The following is a 23,700-nucleotide window of genomic DNA, read 5'->3' as shown; positions in this document are numbered from 1 at the left end:
GGTTCTCTCACTGAGCATCATGTGTTCAAGGTCCATCCAGGTTGTAGTCGTTTCAGTGCTTCACTCCTTTTCATGGCTGAGTAATATTCCACTGTACGGGTGGACCACATTCTGTTTATTCATTCCTCCATCAATGGACACTTGGGTTGCTTCCACCTTTCGGCTGTCGTGAATAATGCTGCTATGAATGTTCACATACAAGTATCTGTTTGAACACCAGTCTTCAATTCTTTTGAGTACATACCTGGGGGTGGAATTGCTGGGTCACACGGTAAGACTATGTTTAGCTCTTTCAGGAACTGCCCAACCACAAACCCTTTTAGAAAGAGGAGTGGCCCTGGTGGGGGCTGTTCATGGCGGTTCCGGGGTCTCCAACATTCTTCGCGGCCGTGGTCCTAAATCCGTACGAAGCGGAGGCGGTGGAGCTTGAGGATCTTGCTGGTGTGAAATGACTGAGTACAAACTGGTGGTGGTTGGAGGAGGTGGTGTTGGGAAAAGCGCACTGACAATCCAGCTAATCCAGAACCACGTTGTTGATGAATATGATCCCACCATAGGGGATTCTTACCGAAAACAGGTGGTTATAGATGGTGAAACCTGTCTGTTGGACATACTGGATACAGCTGGACAAGAGGAGTACAGTGCCATGAGAGACCAATACATGAGGACAGGAGAAGGCTTCCTCTGTGTATTTGCCGTCAATAATAGCAAGTCCTTCGCAGACATTAACCTCTACAGGGAACAGATTAAGCGAGTAAAAGACTCAGATGATGTACCTATGGTGCCAGTAGGAAACAAGTGTGATTTGCCAACAAGGACAGTTGACACAAAACAAGCCCATGAACTGGCCAAGGGTTATGGGATTCCATTCACTGAAACCTCAGCCAAGACCAGACAGGGTGTTGAAGATGCCTTTTACACACTGGTAAGAGAAATACGTCAGTACCGAATGAAAAAACTCAACAGCAGTGATGATGGGACTCAGGGTTGCATGGGGTTGCCATGTGTGGTGATGTAACAAGATACTTATAAAGTTCTAGCATCAGAAAAGAGCCACGGTCAAGCCGCACTGACACCCTGGTCCTGACTTCCCTGGAGGAGAGATATTCCTGTTGCTGTCTTCAGTCTCACAAAGAAGCTCCTGCTACTTCCCCAACTCTCAGTAGATCAGTACAATATTCTCTATTTGAGAAGTTCTCAGAATAACTACCTCCTCGCTTGGTTGTCTGACCAGAGAAATGAACCTCTTGTTACTCCCCGGTATTTTTCCACCCTGGGTTCTCCCCTAACACACACAGACACAACTCCGCCACCCCACGTTTTTCACCTGAGAAACAATTCATGCTCTGAAACAGAGAACCAAACTATAGACATCAAATTCTTTACAAAACAGTGTCTTGAGCTCTAAAGTAGCAACTGCTGGTGATATTTTTTCTTTTTACTGTTGAACTTGGAACTATGTTGGTTTTTGGAGAAATGTCATTAATTACTGTTTTGCTGAGAATATAGTTAATGTTGCTGTTCGGTTTGTTTGTAATGTTATTGGCTATATTCTATAAACTGGCATCTACTCTGTGTTCATAAATACAAAAGTGAATACTGACTTTTGAGTCTATCCCAGTCTTCTCAACTTTCATGTAACTAAATCTAAAACTTTCACAATGAAAAAAAAAAAAAAGAGGAGTGGACATGAGATGGAATCTCAAAAAGCAAATTACATGACAGTGTTGACAGTAGGGGGGGTCTGTCTGCATCATGGTTCAGTAAGAATACAGCAAAACTCCCCTCTGTGAACAACAGATGCACTCACAGTCCGGTGTGTATTCTGGTACGTTCCCAGGATCGGTTCACAATCCATATTGAGTTATTCACCCTGAAGCCGTTCCCATGCCTGACACCCTCCTTAGTTCCCCTGTGGGTCATCTTGGGATGTGGAGAGTTAGGTTTCCCTGAGTTCTTTTCCCCCAGAGGTCGAGGAATGGATGAGTGTGGTGGAGGAGAGAGAGCTTGGGGACACCCGACACCCAGGAATTGGGGTTGGCGTTCCCCTGCGAGGCTCTGACTTCCTGGGGTAGCATGAGGGTAAGAGAACAGAGCCCCCACAAAGCCTGTTTCACTTTTCCTCCCTTTTCTTGAGCCAGCCCTGCCTGCAGTCCACCTCTCAGGACTCACCCATGCGGGAAGCCATCAGCGTCCAGAGCCTCTCTGTGTGTTTGCTCAGGGAGAGGGGAAAGCAGGACATTACGTGGACGAATTTTGTAAACCTTTGCTCAGTGAAAGAAGCCAGACACAAAAAGCCACATAATGCATGATTCCGTTTATATAAAGTGTCCAGAACAGGGAAATCCACAGACAGAAAGTGGATTGGGGGGGAGATGGAGAGGAGCTGTTAATGGGTATGGGGTCTCCTTTTGGGGAGATTAGTGTTTTGGAACCAGATAGAGATAATGGTTGCACGACATTGTAAATGTGCTGAATGTCACCGAATTGCGCTAATTTTATGTGATGTAAATTTTATTTCAACTAAAAAAGAAAAGAGGATCATGTAACATCCTCTGGATTTATTTGTCACACCCCAGAGCTCTCCCCTGTGACGGGGACGAGGGTGAGGACGGGGCACAAGGCTGCAGGTGGCCCACGTCCCCTGGTTGTGACGACAGAGCAGGAAGGAGGGTCGAGAAAGAACAGAATCTTGAGTCAACTGGGGTTTGAAACAAAGACCGAAAGCCGAGGGTTTTTCCAGAGTTGAACCGTGTCAGAAACCCACGGTGTTTGCAAATTACGGGAAGACAGAGCTCAAGAAGAAAACCCTGCTTCAAACACAGAAGATGACAAATACTCGATGGGCACGTCTGTGCACCCACGATGATATCAACAATTGAAGAGCCTGGGAAATGACGCAGAGCTGAAAAGCATGCAGAAGGGAGGCTGGATGGATTCGTCTGGACGCCAACGCTAATAACTGGACCCGAGATCCAAACGGTCCCTACGCCTGGAGGGAACAGTGCCCCAAAGATGTCATCAGAGATTTCGACACCTGATACGCTGGGTCACAGTCTTCACGGCTGGAGAGGGGAGAGGGTCTCCCAGGAGCTGCCTGGAGGCTCAGCCGGGGACACTGATGGAGACAGCGGGTCCTTCTGAGAAACGGAGGCTGCACGAGGAGAGACGGGTGTCCGAGGTGTTGGGGGCTTTCAGTCTGAGTTTTATTCCTTCCAGGCCTTTTCAGAACACGTGGAGAATTTGTTCCAATGCAGTGACCTGGGTGTGGGCCACGTCAGAAGGGACAGCGTTTGAATTAGTTTCTTGGAATGGTTGTAACGGTTGACCACCAAGGAGGCGGGGCTTAAAAGCACAGAAATTCACCCAGACGTCTGAGATGAAGGTGTCACAGGGCCGTGCTCCCTCCACAGGCTCCAGGGGAGGGTCCTTCCTGCCTCTTCCAGCTTCTGGGGCTCCAGGCGTCCCTGGGCTGGTGGCCGCCTCCCTCCATCTCTGCCTCCGTCTCCACGTGGCTTCTCCTCTGTGTCTGTGTCTCCTCTTCTGTCTCTGATGAGGACACCTGTCATTGGATTTAGGGCCTCCCTCCTCCAGGACGACCTCATTTCCATCCTTCACTTAATCACATCTGCAAAGACCCTGTTTCCTAATAAGGCCCCATTCTCCAGTCCTGGGTGGACACAAATTTTGGGGGGAAAGACTTCAACCCAGGACAGGGGTCTTGAAGAGTTACTTCCACCATTTCCATCGGCCTCAGCTGCTCTGGTCTCCCAAAAACTTTCAGGATGCTGACCACAAGAAAGGTGGCCCCTCCCACCGCCAACCCTGGGACTTTACCTTTCTCCAGGTGTGCATGCCTGGTGGCTGGACGGTGCCACGGCCCTCCCCTCCCACACCCAGGCCTCTGTCTTTGTCCCCAGCATCCTGCTGTATGACCCCATCCAGCTGGAGTCCCTCCATCCTGACCACTCGCTCCAGGGGGGGAAGTGTGGGTGGGAGAAGAGCAGCCACAGTGCGGGAGTGTGGAAGGATGAGGGCGCCCCAGAACAGAAGGTGGGTGCCATTCTGATGGAGCCACGTGAGCCCCTCGGATGCCCCTCCTGGGAGCTGTGCCTGTGTTTCCTCTGCTGCGCCACCCTGCACGTCTCACGTTTCTACAACGTGACTGAGCTGTTTCCTGCACCAGGAGTGTTGGAAATGCTCTCCCTCTAGATCTTTGCGTGGCTGCCACCTTCTCGTCACCCAGGTCATCTCTCAGCGAGACCTGCAATGACTCGCTTCATTCGTTGGAGCACAGCTGTCTGCTGACCAGAGCCACCGCCCCCATGAAAGGAAGCAGACCAGCAGCGAGACCAGAATTGCACCTACCTCTTCCTGTGGTTTGGAGTCATCCTTGTGCCTCTGCTGGGGTGGCTGAAGAGCAAACAAATATGGAAGGCAAAAACAACAAGCGTTGGTGAGGAAGTGGAGAAATTGGAACCCTGTGCACTGCTGGTGGGAATGGAAAATGTCACACGCACTGTGTAAAACAGTATATGGCAGTTCCTCAAAAATGAAGCATAGAGTTTCCACGTGGCCTGCAATTCCACTCTTGGGTATGTAGCCAAGAGAATTGAAAACGGGGACTCAAATGAGACCTTGTACACACGTGTTCATAGCAGCGTTATTCACAATAGTCAAAGGCAGAAACAACGCAGGTGTCCATTGACAAATGAAGGGATGAACAAAATGTGGTCCATCCGTGCAGTGGAATATTACTCAGCCATGAACAGGAGAGAAGCACTGACACAGCTACAATGTGGATGGACCTTGAACACGTGATGCTCAGTGAGAGAACCAGACACAGAGGGCCGCATAGTGTGTGATTCCATTTATATGAATTGTCCAGAACAGGCAAATCCACAGAGACAGAAGGTGGATTCATGGTTGCCAGGGGCTGGGGGAGGGGGATGGAGGGTGACTGCTCATGGATACGGGGTCTCCTTGGGCTGATGTGAATGTTCTGGAACTGGATAGAGATGGTGGTTGCACAACGTGGTGAATCTGCTAAGTGCCGATGTATTGTGCACTTGGAAATGGTGAATGGCGTGCTATGTGGATTTTACCACAATAACATAAAATGTCCCTGGCTCCTGGGTGGCACCACTGAAGTCACTCCAATGGACACCACTGTCTGGGCACAGGATCGTCTGTGGCTCCTGGACATGATTGGGGCACCTCTCTGTTCTTCCTACTGGAGCCGACTCACCACCCCCAATCACTCAGGGGCTCCATGGGGGAACCAAGGCCCTGGCCGTCCCTCCTTTGGATCCTGGGTTCCTGTCTGGTCTTAGCAGGTGGGTGACAACCACCGGCCGTGCCTAGGTCTGTCCTTCTCGGGGACCCCACTGTCTGCCTCCCACAACCCTCGTCCTCAGCCTAAGCTTCCACCATCTGCACACAGGTTCCTTCTCGTTCCAGAAAGCCTTCATCGTTCGTGGTCCTGAAGCGATATACCCTCGTGGGGTGGGGTCTGGGGGGAGACCAAAGTGGTCACAGAACACAGGGTAGGAGTGGGACCGTGTGTCAGGATAGTGGTTGGGAATCAGACCCCCTCTTGGAAAGCCTGGTTACAGGTTCATATTGGAGAAGGGGAACGTGAGGCTGGAGAGTAGATGGTGATTTTCCCAAAGGGGTCCTGAGTGCCATGGGATGGGGCTTCTTTCTCCCTCCTCCAGCCCAGTGCTCTCCTGATGGTACAATCAGTGAGCCCCCCTGGGCCCCCAAATCTGGACCTACAAGCCTCTTGTTGCAGTCAATACGCATTTTAGGTTTGATGTGTGGGAGCAGGGAGTGGGTGAGAGGTAGCCATTCCCTGCGTTTCTCTTTCCACCATCTTTGCAGAGGGGTGGTGGGGGTGTGCTCTGCTCCGAGGCAGGAGGAACGGGGAATAAACTATTCCTGTTTTCTTGTAATCCCCACTCTAAGCAGATTTAATGGCCCTGTTATTGCCGAGCAAAATTGGGTCCTTATGAAACAAGTTACAAAGTGCCTTTGTGGGGCCCGTTCTGCAATAATAAGAAAAAGGGTTGAGGTCCTCTTGGGCCATCTGCTCCTTATTAGCACGTTGCCTGAGTGGGGCTGCGTCTCTGAGCACGGGGTTCTGTTTTCATTAAACGCCTAGTCTAGTGGGGCCGTATTTTTTTTTTTTTTTTAACGTTCGAGCAAAATGTAGAGCTTGAATTGCAAGTAACCTCCAAGAGGACACAGGAGATCTGGACTTTCAAATTCCTGTCCCACACGATCCCGTTCATCTCTGCTCGGTCACTCTTGTTGTGGGATGGAGCGTAAAGAGAGATGAGCTGTATTTTAACATTTGGCCTGGCAGGTGCAATGTGTATGGTCCTACAGGGAAGGGAAATGGAGCCGAATCGTAACGGATAAAAGAGTGTGTGAGGGTGAGATGGGGAGCTGGACGGATGCAAGGGAAGTGGGAAGAGAAGACGATGTGAATAGAAGATGCTGGCTCATGACAATCTGGTCCTCACCTTAGACACATGCACAACTCACTTCAGTAGAATTTGCAGCCTGCACATCTTTTTCTTCTCTTTTTTTTCCCCCGGTACACTAAAAGGCAAGAGCAAATATAAAGACAGCCAGCATGACAAACGACTATGGCATGATAGTCGTGCACGGTTGTATCTTTACCAGTTAGTGAAATGTTGACACTGGGGATGCAGCTGTGAGCTGGTTTAGGGCTTCTTGCTTCTCCCCGTCAAGCCTGTAGAAGCGCAGCTTTGTGCATGAAATTCCATCTGCCTGTCGCAGCTATGCCTGCGACACACCTTCGACACGCCTTTGGGGGTCCAGCTGCCTTTCTGACTCCCGGGCTCTCACAATGGAAACTTTCACCAAGAACGGAATTGCAAACCTCACCGCCTTGCAAATTGCCCTAAAAACCATGTGAATGACAACACAGCTTAGAGGACTTGGGTGCTGATAATTCCTCATTTGTGAATCCGAGACTCTTACAGTTTTGCAGGTAATCGGGTGGAGTTTAGAGACTGCCTTTCAGGGGACAGTCTCTCCATCCCCGAGGAGGCCCAGGGCTGTGGGTCTGCAGGTGCAAGGGTCCCGGATTCTGAGGCGGGCGCAGTGTGACCCCGTGCCGGACTATCACAGAGGGAGGAGAGAGACTGCGAGTCTCGCAGCTGTGCTTGGAGCCGCCCCACCTAGGATGGCATTTCTGATTTGGTTTTACTGTGATTGTCTTGGTGCAGTTAGTTTATCTGGGAAGTGGTTCCAGGAGGCTCTGAGAAGGATTGGGGAGAAGAGTCGGAGGTAGGAAGAACAACAACAAGAGGTGTGTTTTCAAGCCAATTTCTGCTTTTGGCAACAGGATCGGGTCCTGGTGGGCCCTCGAGAGAGTGTGCGGAGCCCAGATGCTTTGCAACCCTGAGGTGATGGACTCTGGATCCCGCAATGACATAGTCTTCTGTCCCTTTTATGAAACACACGTGTGTCCTTCGTTAGGTGCTGGGCATGTCCACAGATCTCTGCAGGAATTTACTCATTTGATCCAACCATACCGAGTTGGTTCCTAGGCTAAATCTGCCTGTCCTCAGGGTGTGGTCTGTGCCCGTGGCTGGGGCCGCAGATGTGGGGCTGGGAAGTGAAGATCCATGGATCCTTCCGGAGAAAGGGAGATGGTGCCTGCAGGTGGAAGTTCTAGTTAGTGCACGGCCTTCAAGGATAGGGACCATTTGCCGGTAGGAATTCCAGCCGTCTCTCTTTCTTCTTCCTCCCTCCCCACCTCACTGGCTGCCGGCTCCTCCCAGGGTTCGCTGTATTGGCTTTGTTTTTCTGGAATGTTCCAGGATCCCTTCATCCTTCTCTGCCCAGCCCCATGCTGCTTCTTCCACTGGAGCCCTCAGCCTGTGCCACCTGCCCCATTGTGCTGAGGTTCATCTTCCTTGACTTGACATTTCTTTGAGGTTCATCTTCCTTGACTTGACGTTTCCTTGAGGTTCATCTTCCTTGACTTGACGTTTCCTTGAAGTTCATCTTGCTTGATTTCCTTGAGGTTGATCCTCCTTGATCACCATCCCCGTCCGCTGTGCTGTGAGCATGGAGAGGAGAAGGAGGGTAAAGAAGGGAAGCGAGTGAGGCCAGGCAGCTCACTGCTTACAACGTGGAGCAAACCCGTAGGAGACACTGGGAGGGGAGAGAGAAAAACCCACAAAGCAAATCTGTCAGCTGAACTAGGGCCTGGTGCTCGGGATATCAGAGGAGAGGAGGGAAACCACCCTTAGCATAAGTCTATCCCACTCAGTCTTCAGGATGGACATGCCAAAGCCATTATCCCTTGTCCGTCTGATGAGCAAATGTAACCGAGAGTCTCGGATTTCAGCTGGGAACCGTAGGACTGAGGATCCTCTGAACTGGAGACGGAATGGCAGAGACACCCTCCCTGGGCCTTCTGCTCCCCTCACGGGGGGCTGGGGGCATTGGCTCTGTTCTCCTGAGGGTCCGACGAGGGCTGGGTCCATCTGGGCTGGGCCTGTTTAGACAGATCCGTGATTGCTTCTTACCTCCAGCACGTTGGTGGCTGGTTAAAGCCTGTTGTGCAAATGAGGAGACCATGCATGGGGCCTGGGCACTTGTTCCTGCCGAGATAGTGATGACCACACAGGAGGGGCCAGGGGGAGAATGGGGAGGGAGATAAAGACTCTCAGGGGCCCCCCATCAACGTCAGGGAGACGGTCCCTCCTAGAGATTCACCTGTCCAAATGGAGGTGGGTTCTGCACGCCGGACCTGTGGCTTCCCTATGAAGACTTCCTGGGGCTTGGGGGACCCTTTGCCGGTGATTATGGGGCCGAGTAATGATTCCCAGAACTGCCATGGCTCTGTTTTTTAGCATGTTTCCAAACTAATCGGAGAGTAGGGAGTGGGCTCTGAGCTGGGGGACATATAAAGCCACATGAGAGGTCACCTTATCCAAGATGCACCCAGGGAGGCCGCAGGCTCTGCAGCCAGGAGGCGAGGCCGTGACCACCCCTGCCCCATGGGCTCTGGACCCTGGGTTTGGGGAGGGAGGGGGGATCTGACTTCAAACTCTGCCAAACTGCCCTGTGGCTGCTTTCAAACCCTTTTAAAACTGGCAAACCTTTTAATCAAGCAACTTTAGTTGTTTGAACGAAATGGTTAAATATTTTGGGAGTTTGCACTTTTTGTCAAATATTTTATTGAAATCATAAACGTTTATAACGTAGCATAATTTTGGGTGTACATTATTATTTATCAATTTCTGTGTAGACTGCATCATGCTCACCACCAATAGTCTAGTTTTTATCCATCACCATATAAACGTGCCCCTTTACCCCTTTCACCCTCCGCCAATCCCCTTCCCCTCTGGTAACGACTAATATGTTCTCTTTGTCCATATGTTTGTTTATCTTCCACATATGAGTGAAATCATGGAGTGTTTGTCTTTGTCTGGCTTATTTCGCTTGGCATCATGCCTTCAAGGTCCATCCATGGTGTTGCAAAGGGGACGATTTTGTCTTTTTTATGGCTGAGTAGTATTCCATTGTACATAAATACCACAACTTCTGATTTTTGTTTTCAATAACATGGCCACATATCCACATGGGGGGAAGGAAGGGACGTGATGAGCTGGCGACAGGTGATGGGACGATGGTCTTCCATGAACCGCCCTCCATCTGTGTCTCCCTCATTCATTGCTTTCCTACCTGGGTTCTGAGATGGGCTGAGATGCAGGAAATCAAATAATTTGCTTATATTGGTTGTTTCGATGCCCAATCTCTATCCATTGATACTTTGATTTCACAGATGAGAAAATTAAGGAGTGAACATTTTTTCCAGGAAATGTCATATGTTTCTAGTCATTGCCTGGACCAGAGAATTTTGCTGTTGCACATAAGTAAATGTATTTCTGTTATATTTAGTGAAATAATGTGTATATTATGTGCATCCCCAGTCACATATCCGTATATGCGTATATAAGATACATATAAATATATATAGGTAGAGAATATATAGAATATATACATATAAATATATATAAAGATATAATTATATATTAACATATGTAGGTATATCTAACATCATCTATCTTTATATGCACGTGTATGAAGATATAAAGTTATTTATACACCTATCTGTTGATGTACATCTAAAGACATCGATATCATTAAAGCCATTTTCCCCTTCCAATGAGTAAGTTCTACCGCTGAATTTCTCTCAGTTCTGCTTCATTCATCTGGTGAATCCAAATCTGTGTCTTGTACACCTACAGGATCCTGTCGAAGAGCCAAGATCTATGAAATTATGTTCAAATTTCATGAAGATCGTGTATGATGGGAAATCAACCTTAGTCAATATTTGTCTGTAATCACATCTAAAATAATGATGGGCACCCTGTATCGTTGTGCTAGGACGGCCATAATAAAAGACCACAGACTGGGGGCTTAGACAACAGACATTTATCTTTCCTCGTCCTGGAGGCTGGAATCCACGTTCCAGGTGTCACAGGGCTGGTTCCTCCCGAGGCCTCTCTCCTTGGCGTGTAGACCCCGTCTTCTCCCCGTGTCCTCACGTGGTCGTCCCTCTGTGTGTGTCTGTGTCCTCATCTCCTCTTCTCATAAGGGCACCAGTCCTATTGGATCAGGACCCACCCTAGTGACCTCAGTTTACCTGCATCACCTCTTTAGAGACCAATCTCCACGTACAGTGACATCCTGAGGTCCTGGGATCAGGCATCCAACATGTGAATTTGAGGGACACGATTCAGCCTATGACAAATCCCTCCAAGAAAAACAAAGGCTGTGGAAGAATGGGACGTGAACAGGCTTGAAACACTAATCCGATCCTGTCTTTCTTCCCATTTTTGGAGTTTTAGTCTCAAATGGTCACTCCCAGAAAATGCATGCTGGGGATTTGCAACATGAGGCGGGAAGCGGGTCGATTTGGAGAGGCCAGAAACCCCTCGTTTGTAGAGTCACGTGAATGCATTCGGGCATCAGTTGGGCGTGTTTACCGCAGACTCATCGTGGAGCATCAGTGTGGACGTTTATAAAGCATGGGGCTCACCAGAGCAGCAGGTGGACCACAAGGGAAGGTCCTGGGGTCGGTGCTGTTGGGGATCAGTGGGGATACAGGAGGAGCAGGGCAGGATTTTGAGTTTGTACGTAAAACGGGGAGATGTTGTTGAATGGGGTGACAGTTTGTAATGCCAATAGGAACCAGAGAGGAGAGAGTCCAAAATGATGCTGGGGGAGGAGGGGACGGAGGCTGGATGGGCAAATTGCAGAGGAGGTTCTGGTTATAAGGGACAAGACCGGGGCCTTGGCTGGGACAGCAAAAAGGCTGGGGGCAGTGCCACTCCATGCCTACAGGATCGTGTCTGCAGGGTCCAGGAGGGAGCTGGCTGGGCCCCACATTGGCTTCCCGCTGTGGGTGAGTCTTGGGGAAGCCAGGATTCGTTGAGAGACCAGAGGAGATGTGCAAACCGGGAAGTGGGATACATGGGGGTGTCTTTGGGGAGGAGCTATGGCCAGGAGCCAGGCCCTGAGGGAAGGATGGACCCCAGACACTCGCTTGTCACAGATGGCTGCAGCCTGGGCAGGGTTGACCTGCATGGGGGAGGGTCAGCTGTCCAGGGCCCAGGGTTGTGACCTGGCTCCCATGGGGGAGAGCCTGGACGTCCATCTCCTTCACATGGGCTCCATGGGTGTCCACTCTGAACAGGACTGTTGGGGCTATGCCCACCCCAGACCAAGGACTCCGTGTGTGTGTGTCTATATATGTATGTGTGTGTGTGTGCACATACAGGAAGCTACATATGTACATACATGTGGTAAGTGTATATACACACAAATATAGACTGTATATATATACACACACACATATACCAACATACCATACACATCTATATATGGTACACACACTTATAAATACAGATATATAAATATATGATGCATATGTACTATGTGTATATATATGCATTCACATATCTAAATATGCCATCTGTATATACACCTATGCATATTAGGGCATATGTGTATATATACGTATATGTGTGTATACATACATATATATGTACGTATATAGATGGTATGTGCATATACACACATATAGAGTACATATAGACTCACATATATCAATATATCATATACATCTGTATATGGCAAACACACATATATAAATACAGATATGTATAGATATATGATGCATATGTACTATGTGTGTATATACACATTCACATATATAAATATGCCGTCTGTATACATACCTATGCATATTACGGTGTGTGTATATATAAGTATATGTGTGTATACATACGTATAAATATATATGTACATATGTAGATGGTATGTGTATACACAACATATAGAATATATATAGACTCACATATATCAATATACCATATACATCTATATATGGCACACACACATATATAAATGTAGATATATATAAATATATGATGCATATACATAAGGTGTATATACATATGCATCCACATATATAAATATACTATATATATCTATGCATGTTACGGTATGTGTATATGTGTGTGTGCATATGGTATGTTCATACACACATATAACATGTACATATACATATATATATGTGCAATAGGTGTATATATATTGTGTGAGCATCATAGAGTATACTTTCACAAACCTAGATGGTACAGCCTCCTACACAACTAGGCTGTGTGTACTAATCTGATGGGACCACGATTGCACCTGTGGTCCATCTTTGACGGAAACGTTGTTATGTGGTGCATGAGTGTATATGGTCTATGTGTATATTCTATATATGTGTACATGTCATATTTTATATATATAAAGCATTATATAGACAATTTAAATTTATATATTTTATATATCTATATACGCACACATCCGTATATACATTGCATAAACACACCCACACAAACATATATGGGGTCTTTATACGTATATATAAATATGGGCACTCAATGTAAGACGTTATTAATTCCCCACGACAAAGTGTGGCTCTGCCCACACCTTGATGAGTCTACTGAAGTCAGGAGGAGGGTGCAGGAGGACCACACTGACCTCAGGAGGCCAGCTGTGGTCATTGGTGCTCATGGCCTCGGCCCCCGGGTTCCAGGGTGAGGGGTCAGCTCCAGGAGGCAGGTCGAACGTGAGGGCATTGGTCATCATCGTGCGTCCAGAGATGTCGACATGTGTGCAAGGTCTGAGGGGCAATGGGATCCAGACTGGGCACACCTTCCAGGAAATCCTAGTTGATCAAGGACTTTTCTCCCATTTTTAACGCAGTTCTTAAGGAAAACTGGATTTCCTACACTTGGCTGTGTTTCCTCTGGACCCCAGATACTGAGGTCAGAATTAATACCCTGTGAGTACTAATGGAGAGAGAGAAATCAGTGAGATCCCATGGCGCAGGACCCACTGGCCAAAGTTGGGGGTTTCTCCTATGACCACGTTCAAAATCCTCTGCTACCTCAGGCCCACTGTCATGGACCATCCCATTGGGAGGACGGAGACGGGCATCTCCACCTTCTTGGAATGGACACATTTGTGTTCACCTGTGAAAAATTAAGAGGAGATTGTAAGTGATTCCCTGGACCGTGGCTGCCCCTCCCAGCATCCAGCATCATGCCCGGGACACGGTGCATGCTTCACAAATGTCTGTCAAATGTTGTGGGGTGCATTACGCATTGGGGCAAATGAAGCGTTTCTAACTCTTGGGTGCGATCAAGGTGGGCTTTTCAGAGGCGCAGCAGCAATGCCTACGATAGCAATGGAGGTATTGATAAATACGTGTGTTTTATTAACATGGCCGAGGGGCAATAGATGCTGATAACCCCTTCATTTCCGAGCAGCAGCATCCGCGCGCCATCGTTCCCACCTTCCCCGGATTTGAACCAATTCCTTGTCCTGCCTGCCATTAATATCATCCAATCTCTATCCCTCTTTACAGGCAACAACCATGTGCGTTTGGGTAATTACTGCCGTTGAGGGGCTCTCATCCGAGACTCTCATCTCCCCAGCGTCCGTCCACACCACACGATGGCAAAGCCAGCGCGCGGCCGTTAATATATGGAAACGCCGTTTGTACTTCACCATCCTACTGGGAGTCGATCTAGCCGCTAAGTGGATGCAGAGATTTTAAAATGCACCGATGGTTCCCGACACCCGAGTTGCCACGGGCGCTTTTCCCCGTGGAGTGCAGGAGTGCTGAATAAATAAGGCACATTTCCGCGGCGGGCAGCCCGGCATCTGTGTCATCCTCGCCTGGTGGTGAGCAGGGCACGAGCATCCTTCAGAGACGGGCACATAAGTATGCAGATTCTCCAGCACATCCTCACCCTGACAAACATCTACTCTGACACCGATTATATTTACCGACACACACATCCCCTTTTTCAATATAATAGGAATTTGTAGGTGATGGGCTGCTCCACTGTTGAATATTAAGGGATCAGAGCTGACATGGGGGGGTGGTGATAATTTGCAGGGTGACTTGTTCTGATTTCTCCTTTACCCGGATTCCTGTGACACCAGGTAATTGAAGGGGCCTCAATCGTGCTCCTGTTTAGTTGTGGGATGAGGCACTTTTTACCAAGTCGGTCATGTTTAACTTTTGAGAAGTATATTTCTTCATGCACCCCTTTTTATTTAAATGAGTCATTTTAAAGTTGACAATAGAAATGCTCTGAAACACACAGATGGGCTTGCGATGGAGAGCGACAGCCTTCTCTCCTGCATTTCTGTAACAACTTCCCTCCACGCTCGTCAATGCTTTTAGTTCTTCTGGTTATTTCTCCATTGACATAGATTGTCTTTATAACCATGATTTAGAACTTTTTTTGGACATTGTCTGCGGTCTTCTTGCTCTAACAGCTCAGTCATCACCCTCATCTTCCCTGATAGTTCTTTCCCCCATTGCATCACTGTTGCGATATTGGGATGGAATAAGCAATATGTATGTGGTCTTCTTCCTGGTTTCTGGCACAGAGCTCCTAAGACCTTTGGGAAGTCCTGAGTGACAGGGGTGAGCAAGGCGCCTCTTGTTATTTATAACAAGCCCCTTTCAGTCTTACCTGAGTTTATGCTGATGGGGTGACACCTGGAGGATGGGGCTGGTCATCTGAGGAACCAACCCTGTGATTAGAGGGTGGGAACTTTCAGCCTCTCCTCCATCTCCAAGGAGGGGGTACAGGATGAGGATTGAGGTCAATCACCAATGGCCAATGGTTTCATCAATCGTGTCTACATAACGGGACCCCCATAAAAACCGTCCATGGAGAAGGTTGGCCTCATCACCTTCAGACTGGCGTCTGAAGTTGAGGGTGCCGTCTAGTGCGACCGAGCCCGTAACCCGTGGGTTCTGCACTAACTCTGGGCAGTCAGCATGGGAATTGAGTTAAATTGTGGGACAGCTGGTCAGCATCTATTAAGAACTGGAAAATCGCTGGGTGTGTGAAACCCACACATGCGGTGTCAGGAGCTTTGTGAGCAGTAATAGAGAGGAAATCGTTGGTGCTTGCATTTTTTTAATGATTCATTTCTCTACTGCTTAATGTTGAACCTGCAATCACCAGAAATCGATGGGTCCTAATTGCAAGAAACAGCAAGGACTGTATAAACGCATGTGCCCACTGACCCAGCAAAGCTGTTTCTAGGAGCTCACCACAAGGAAAGGAGCAGAGTTGTATTTTTTGACAGTTTGTATGAGTAGGATGATATTAGGAAACTCTAACAATCCGAACTCTTTGTCAGTACCGGTGTCTGCACATCGGCCGTACTCAGAATAGCATGGATTGCAGAGGCTCTGGGTAGGAGTCAGCATAAGGGCTCCCCAGAAAGTTAAACACAGACAGTCCACGTGACCCAGCAATTCTGCTCCCGGGTAGGTACCTGAGAGAGTAGAAACAGGTGCTCAAACAGAAATTTGCACTAATCTGTTCATAGAACATCATTCACGGTGAGGGTTGATTTGAATTGTGCATATATATATAATCTTCCTATTGGTTCTCTTTCTCTGGAGAACTCTGACTAGTACGTTAACAGTGGCCAAAAGGTGGAAGCAGCCCAAGCGTCCACTGACGGACGAGTGGATAAACAGAAGGTAGTCCATCCATACAGTGGAATATTACTTGGCCATGAACAGGAGTGGAGCACTGACACAGGCTACAATGTGGATGGACCTTGAACGCATGATGCTCGGTGAGAGAAGCCAGACACAAAAGGCCACATGGTGTGTGATCCCATTTATATGAAATGTCCAGCATAGGCAAATCCATAGAGAGAATGCAGCTTAGTGGTTGACAGGGGCTGGGGGAGGGGGATGGGGAGTGACTGCTCATGGGGACGGGGCTTCCTTTTGGGGTGATGAGAAAGTTCTGGAAATAGTGGTAACGGTTGCAAAACATTGTGAATGTGCTAAACGCCACCGAAATGTGCACTTCCAAAGGGTTAATTGCATGGTATGTGAATTTCGCCTCAATAAAAAATAAACATAATACGAATCCGCGTGAACACACAGACGGGGATATAAGAAATCTAAAACTAAACACGCGCTCCCCACTCTCAGGAAAGCCCGCTTCCTTACTCCCCAGGACAGGGGCCTCCTTCTCACCCGAGGTCCCAGAGGAGAAAGATCGCTTCCACTCAATGCCTTGAATGTAGACACCTTTCCCGCCTCTGACATGCATGTGCCTGCAAATTGTAGGTTCTTCCTTTTTTGGTGAGTCGTGGAAAATCTTCTGCTCTCAAACGTGGTTCGAGAGAGATTTAGACAGAATTACAAAGGAGACCTCGGACAACAGTCCTATACCAGACTTTCATGGGGTGAGTCCCTTACCCACCCCGGGCTGACCCCAGGGGCTCTGTCCCCTCAGATGTTGTGGGTTTTCCCCAGGAGCCGAGATGGAAGGGGAGGTTTCAGGTGGAAAAAAGCCCATTCTTTCCCTTTTCTCCACTCCAACGAGCCTTTCAGGCTGGGCTTTGCATGAGTGAAGCGAAGGCTTTCAAACATTTGCTCTGGGTGTTTGTGAAAGGAAGGCTCTGGGAGCGAGCTTTGCCATTGATGTGAGAGCCGGCTTTGAAAGACTTCCTCAGCGTGTGGGTTTCACGGAAGCACAGACGTGGTGTTCCGGAGAGCGGAGATCAAATGCCAGGAATGTTAAGGTCTCACACAGAAAAGAGACCTCACCCCCCAGCTCCTGGGAGGATGGCTGGGGCATCTTTGAAGGGAGAGCTGTGTGGCACTCAATGTGCACAGACTCCTGGGCTGGGCAGGATCAGACAAGCCGGGCGGAGGCTGGCTTCCATCCCGGAGGATAAAGTTGATCCTACGGGGCCAGGGAACAGGAACGCTTTGCAATGCGAGTTCTGCCTTCCGGGGTCTTCCGTCTGCACTAGGATGTGGTGTCAGAAGGGCCGGCTTCTCTGCCATCATCCAGCCAGACCTCCCGGGTTCCCATGGATTCTGAGAAATGTGGTGGATTCCTCTGGAAATCGCATGTCGACATAACGACTACTGGGAATCATCGAGACATCCCGAACGCTCCTTACTGGCCCGGAGACAGAAGGGGTTGATTTGGGTCCTTCTGGAAGCCACATTGGGCTGTTCTTGTTCTACTGGGTTCTGTGCAAGAAAAGAAAACACAACTCTTGCTGATGGGAAGTAAATGTGTTGGGCAAAGATTCAGCTGAGGAAATGGATAATTGAGCACTGGGTTCGTGGAAGGGAATGTGGCCTGATCGTGCGAGGCTGTTGGTGGTGGCTTTTGGGTTCGTGTAGAGGGTGGTTCTGTGATTGAGTGTCGATGGCGTCGGTCCCAGCTTGGAACAGCCGGGATGCTGGCTCGCCATTCACTTGCCTGTTTCTTTGGCTCCTTCTCCGTCAACGCTGCAGAGATTGGGGTGGACATTGAGCCGTTGAGCTTGCCCAGAGACCTCCCCACGTCCAGGAGGGAGCCTGAAATGGATAGCTCTAGACCACTTGGGGCAGATGGGCCATTCTTGGAGGAGGGAGAAACAACAGGGGTGCCCCTGTCGATACCCGTTGCTGTGGGGCATTTGCTCACTCGACACGTCCATGTTGCATGCCTGCCAAGAACATCTTAAAAAGAGAGTAAACAGGTTAGCAAGCCAAAAATGATTGGCATCTTTTGTTGACCTTTTCTTTCTCAAGCCTTGGCCTTGCAGCTCTCAATTTAAGACCTTGGTGGAATAACTCATCACAAAATAAACGTCAGATGAATTAGGATGGCCGCTGCAAACCAACCAACAAACAGAAAATGACAAGTGTCGGTGAGGTTGTGGAGAAGTTGGAACTCTTGTGCACTGTTGGTGGGAACGTACAATGGTGCAGCCACTGTGGAAAACAGTATGGCGGTTCCTCAAAGAATTAAAAATAGAATTACTATGTGATCCACAATTCCACTTCTGGGGATAGACCCAAAAAAGTGAAAGCAGAGTCTTGAAAAGATATTTGAGCACCCACATTCACAGCAGCATTATTCACGGTAGCCAAGAGGTGGAAGCAACTAAAGTGTCCATCAGTGGATGAATGGGTAAAGAAAATGTGGTCTTTCCATATACTGGAATATTATTTGGCCATGAAAAGGAAAGACATTCTGACACATGGAAGAACCTTGAGGACATGATGCTCAGTGAAATAAGCCAGTCACAAAAAGACAAATACCATGTGATTCCACTCGCAGGAGGTCCCTAGAGGAGTCAAATCCATAGAGACAGAAAGTAGACGGTTGGTGCCTGGGGATGGGTAGTTAGCGTTTAATGAGGACAGAGTTTCAGTTTGGGAAGATGGAAAGTTCTGGACATGGATGGTGGGGATGGTTGCCCAACATGTCAATGTACTTAATGTTGCTGAACTGTGTACTGAAAAATGGTTAAGAGGGTAAATTTTATGTTGTTTTCTTTTTTTAACCACAACTAAAATTTTTTTAAATGTCCAGTGAAAGTCAAAGAGTGTGGGGAGCTGGTAACCCCTGGCCATCCCTGGGCACGGCTTGGACGAGCCCACTTCACACAATGCTGTCTTGCTTTGTACTCACTTCCCTTTACCTGCCCCCGCCAGTTAGTTGGTTTGAGTCATCTGGAATGCACATTGTACGCTCTCTGAGGAATTGGTACTCGACCCTCCTCTGGGTTGGGTGTTTTTTTCCATGGTGCCATAAAATGCTTAGGAACTTTATTCCCAATGTTTTTACGAGTGGTATTGGGGTGTTATGAGAGACCCACCTCCTTCCTGACATGATTCTCAGAGAAAGTGTTTCTGCTACAGAAAACTGTCCTCAGCCTCAATATTTTTTTAATGTTAATTTACTTGATATTCAAAAGTATGCCTCCGACTCAAAGTTGTTTGCAGTTTAATTTGAATTTTGCCTCGAGGCATCATGGGAGACCCAGGGCTGTTCCTGGGGCGCCAGGAGCTCGTGAGAGCCACAGCACCGTGTGAGCAATGGAGAAGGGAAATGAGCATCTCTTGCCAAGCCCTCCGGATATGTAAACCTCGGAGGAGCTGAGAAGTGGTGATGGGTTTCTTGGTGCCCTTAGAGGAAGCACTTTGGGGAACGTGAGGTATTCCTATGAGCCAAAGAGGGTCTGTTGACCTATATTCTGCTCCAGTGAGTAGGTGTAGGTTTCAGGAGGGGTCTGGGAAAGGCGCTCATAGGGCTAGGACCTGTAGAGTGGGGATTTACAGAGCTGGAAGTCATAGGTCTGGAATCTATGGGGTTGAATCCATAGAGTTGGGGTCCAAAGGGTGGGACATATAGGGTTGGGACCCACTATGTTGGGGTCCATAGGACTGAAACACATAGAATGGGGATCTACAGAGCTGGGATTCATAAGGCTGACATCTATAGGGTTGAATCCATGGGAGTGGGATTCATAAGTCTGGGACCCATAGGACTGAGATCCAAAGAGTTGGAATCCATAGGGATGAGATGCATAGGCTTAGAACTCATAGAGATGGGACCCATAGAGTTGGGATTCATAGGTCTGAAGCCCATAGAGTGGGGATTTATCAAAGTGCAATTCATACAGTTGGGATCTATATGGTTGAATATATAGGACCGGAATTCATAGGGCTGGGACCCATAGAATTGAGATACAAAGAATTGGAGTCCATAGAACTGGGATCCATAGGGTTGGGAAGTATGGGGATGGAACCCGTTGTGTTGGGATCCATAGAGGTGAGATCCACAGTGTTCGATTCATAAAGCTAGCACTCATAGGACTAAGATCATTAAGGTTTCAACCCATACTTGGGATTCATAGGATTTGGATATATATCACTGGATCCATAGTGTTGGAACCAAATAGCTGAATAATCTGTCAACACATTCGGAATGACAGGTTTTTCAAGAGCCTCCTCCTGAAGAAAATGGTTAATCTCTTTTCTGAATGTTACTTTTTAACATCTTCCCACACACTGTGGACACTCTTCCTAAATTACCAATGACCTTTTTGGCATCCTATCAAAAGGACCAGTCTCAGGCTTTATCTTTCTTGATCTTTCCAGTCACTCATTCAACAAATATTTACACAACAGATGACCATCTGTGGACCCATGAGCAAACCAGCAGTCCTTGCTAAGCTGATATTGCATCACAATTTACAGAAATGAGTAAGGAGGTCATAGTTGTAAAAACATTTATTGATCATCTTCTATGTTCCAGGCATTCTTCTAGGATCTTGCATGTACCTATGAACTAATCAACAATCCTTGTTGAACTGACATTCTAACCAGTAGGGCAGAAGTGAGTACAGAGACTGTATCTTCAGTTAGAAATTAACGTGGCCCATGGAGAAAAAAATGGAGGAGGGGGCAGGTCAAGAGTGTCAGGGCGGGAAAGGAGTACACACTTCAAATGGGGCCATCAGGACAGGCTTCCCTGGGAAGGTGATATTTCAGCAAAGACCTGAAGCAGGTGAAAGAGTGAGTCACAAATCTACGGTGATGGTGCACCTGGTGGGGGCCATAGCCAGGGCAAAACTCCAAGGCAAGAGTGTGTCTGGAACATTCAAGAGTCAACAAGAAGCACGGATCAGGTGAGGTTAGGTGAGTGAGGAGAAGAGGGATGGGAGATGAGGTCAGAGGAAGAGTGAAGAACTTGGTTATAGGAGTAGAACTCTGTCCCCTAGAGCCTTTGCAGAGAGTGGTACTCACCCCACCTACACGTCTGGCATCCTCATAGGTCCATCTCATTCCACCACATCCACCCACCGAGGCCAGCTGCCTCCTGGGTCCAGAACCCCAGGGCTGCTCCTTCCTAAGGTTTGTGGGCCGAGTTCTCTTGTACAGAGGGTTGAGTTCTCCCTTCTGTTTCTCTGGCCAGGCCACTTCCCCAGGGAGCAATAAAGGAGACTCATGCTCTATGAAGACATGGGGGAGGGGACCAAGTAATGACTCCCCTTCTCTAAGGATAAGGCTCACGCAGGGAACAGAGCCAGGGTCTGGAGACAGGGCCCATCCTCCCCACCCTGTAAGGCTGGATTCCCCAAATGCATACAGAGAAATCAAGTGGATTTTCTTAAAGAAGATTCAGTTTCCCTACAGCCCCTTCCTAGCTCCTGTACCCTCTGGGATGTCTTATTGTTCTTTGGTTGATGTAATTTTGTTGTCTATCCCCCTGCCCTGGAGTGTGAGCTCCAAGAGGGCAGGGGCTTGAATCTTGTCTCTGTGCCTGGAGTAGGCTTGATACACAGAAGGTGCCCAGAAAATGTGTGTGGTATGGATGGATGAATGGATGAGTAGTGGGTGGTGGGTGGTGGGTGGAGGATGATAGATGGATGGAGGGGAGATAGATGGATGCATGGGTGGGTGAGTGGATGGATGATGGATGAATGGATGAGTGGGTGAGTGGATGGATGATGGATGGATGGATGGACGGATGGATGGATGGATGGATGGATGGAAGGGTAGTAGGTGGGTATATGGATGGCTGCATGGATGGCTGGCTGGCTGGCTGGATGGATGAATGGATGGATGGATGGACGGATGGATGGATGGATATGTGGGTTGGTGGGTAAATGGATGGTTGGATGGACGGATGGGTCAATGGGTGGGTGGGAGGATGGAGGAATGGATGAGTGGGTAGATAAATCTGTTCCTTGCCTTCTCCAGCAACTAGAAGCTGCCCACGTTCCTTGGATGTGGCCGCTTTCTCCATCTTCAAAGCCAGCAGCATAATATCTTCTTTCTCCAACACTGACCTCTGCTCCTCTCATCCTCTCTCCTTCTCTGACTCTGATTTTCCTGTCTTCTCTCATAAGATCCCTCGTGATGGCACTTAGGTCCCACCCAGGTGTTCCGGGATCATCTCCCCATCTCAAGATCCTTAAATTAATCCCATCTACAAAGTCCATGTAAGGTAACATATTCAAAGGTTCTGGGGATTACAATGTGAACGTCATTGGGGGCCATTATTATACCTTCCACAGTAAAAGTTCTTTTAATGCAAACTTCTAAATATAACATCCAAGCGGAAGGGATAAGAGAGAATGGTGGAGAAAACCTAGCCATAGCCAACGGGGTTCCGTCTCAGTGCTGTGTACTGGATGTTTGCATCCCCCAAAATCCATATGTGGGAGCCCTAATTCCCAAGGTGATGGATTTAGGAGGTGATGCCTTTGAGAGGCGATTAGGGTTAGATGAGGTCATGAGGGTGGGGCCCCCATGATGGAATTAGTGCCCTTATAAGAAGAGGAGGAGACCAGAGCTCTCTCCTCTCTCACATGAGGACACAGTGAAGAGACGGCCATCTATAAACCAGGAAGAAAGCTCTCTCCAGAACCCGACCATGATGGTACCTTGATCTTGGATGTCAAGCATCCAGAACTTTGAGGAATAAATGTCTGCTGTTTAAGCCCCCAAATCTGGGGTATTTTATTATAGAACCCCAAGCAGACTGAAATACTCTGTTTGCAGAAGAAAAGCCAGCCGACATTCTTCCCAGCATGGTGCCTGGTATGAAAGTGAGATCAAGCCATTCCATTCCCAACATCATCCATCTTGACCCATGGCCATGTCTGGGGGCTCTAGATAAAATTGCATAAATGCCCTCAAGTTATTAGAGGCAGAAAGGAAGGGTGTGGGATCACACGAGAGGATCAGCTTCATAACAGCTTTGGAGCCTGTTCATTGATTAGGATATTCATTCATTCATTGACATTCAGTCAATCATTGATGACGACCATTAACTTTTGCCACCGAAGATGTAGACCACTGCCACAATGACAAGGACCCCTCTAAAGCTCCCGAAAGAACACCTTGTGTGGCATCCCTCTGTCACCAAGCTGTCACTTCTCTTTGGGTTTCTGAGAAAGCAGACAGCTCTAACACGAGCAATTACACAGACCAGCAGGCAACGATGCGGAGGAGCCGTCCCCGGAGGAATGGGGGGTAAGGGGGGTGCCCGTGTCTGTCAGGGGCTCGATGAAGACAGCTTCTCCCCTGCCAGGCTGGGTTAACGAGGCTGGGGGCATAGCCTGACAATGGCGTGCTCCCAGACAGGAGGCCAGAGATTTCCTGTCTCCGAAAAGTCAAGACAAAATAAATTGACCTCTGCCTCTAAATGTTTCCAGTGGGCGCTCACGGGGAGCATTTTTTTTTTAAGATTCCGGAGCGATGGACATTGAGGGCTTCCATCAAAATCCACACACCTG

General features: G+C 48.3%; 1 pseudogene; it reads left to right on the top strand.

Moving 5' to 3' along the window:
• Positions 1-427: 427 nt before the first annotated feature.
• LOC101402748 (GTPase NRas pseudogene) lies at positions 428-1,603 on the top strand (annotated as a pseudogene).
• The last annotated feature ends 22,097 nt before the right edge of the window (positions 1,604-23,700 follow it).

This window comes from Ceratotherium simum, chromosome X, assembly GCF_057802395.1.
Source record: "Ceratotherium simum simum isolate JZ-2026a chromosome X, ASM5780239v1, whole genome shotgun sequence".
NCBI lineage: Eukaryota > Metazoa > Chordata > Mammalia > Perissodactyla > Rhinocerotidae > Ceratotherium > Ceratotherium simum.
Note: the sequence above shows the minus strand (reverse complement) of the source record. Positions and strands in the feature narration are given on the sequence as shown.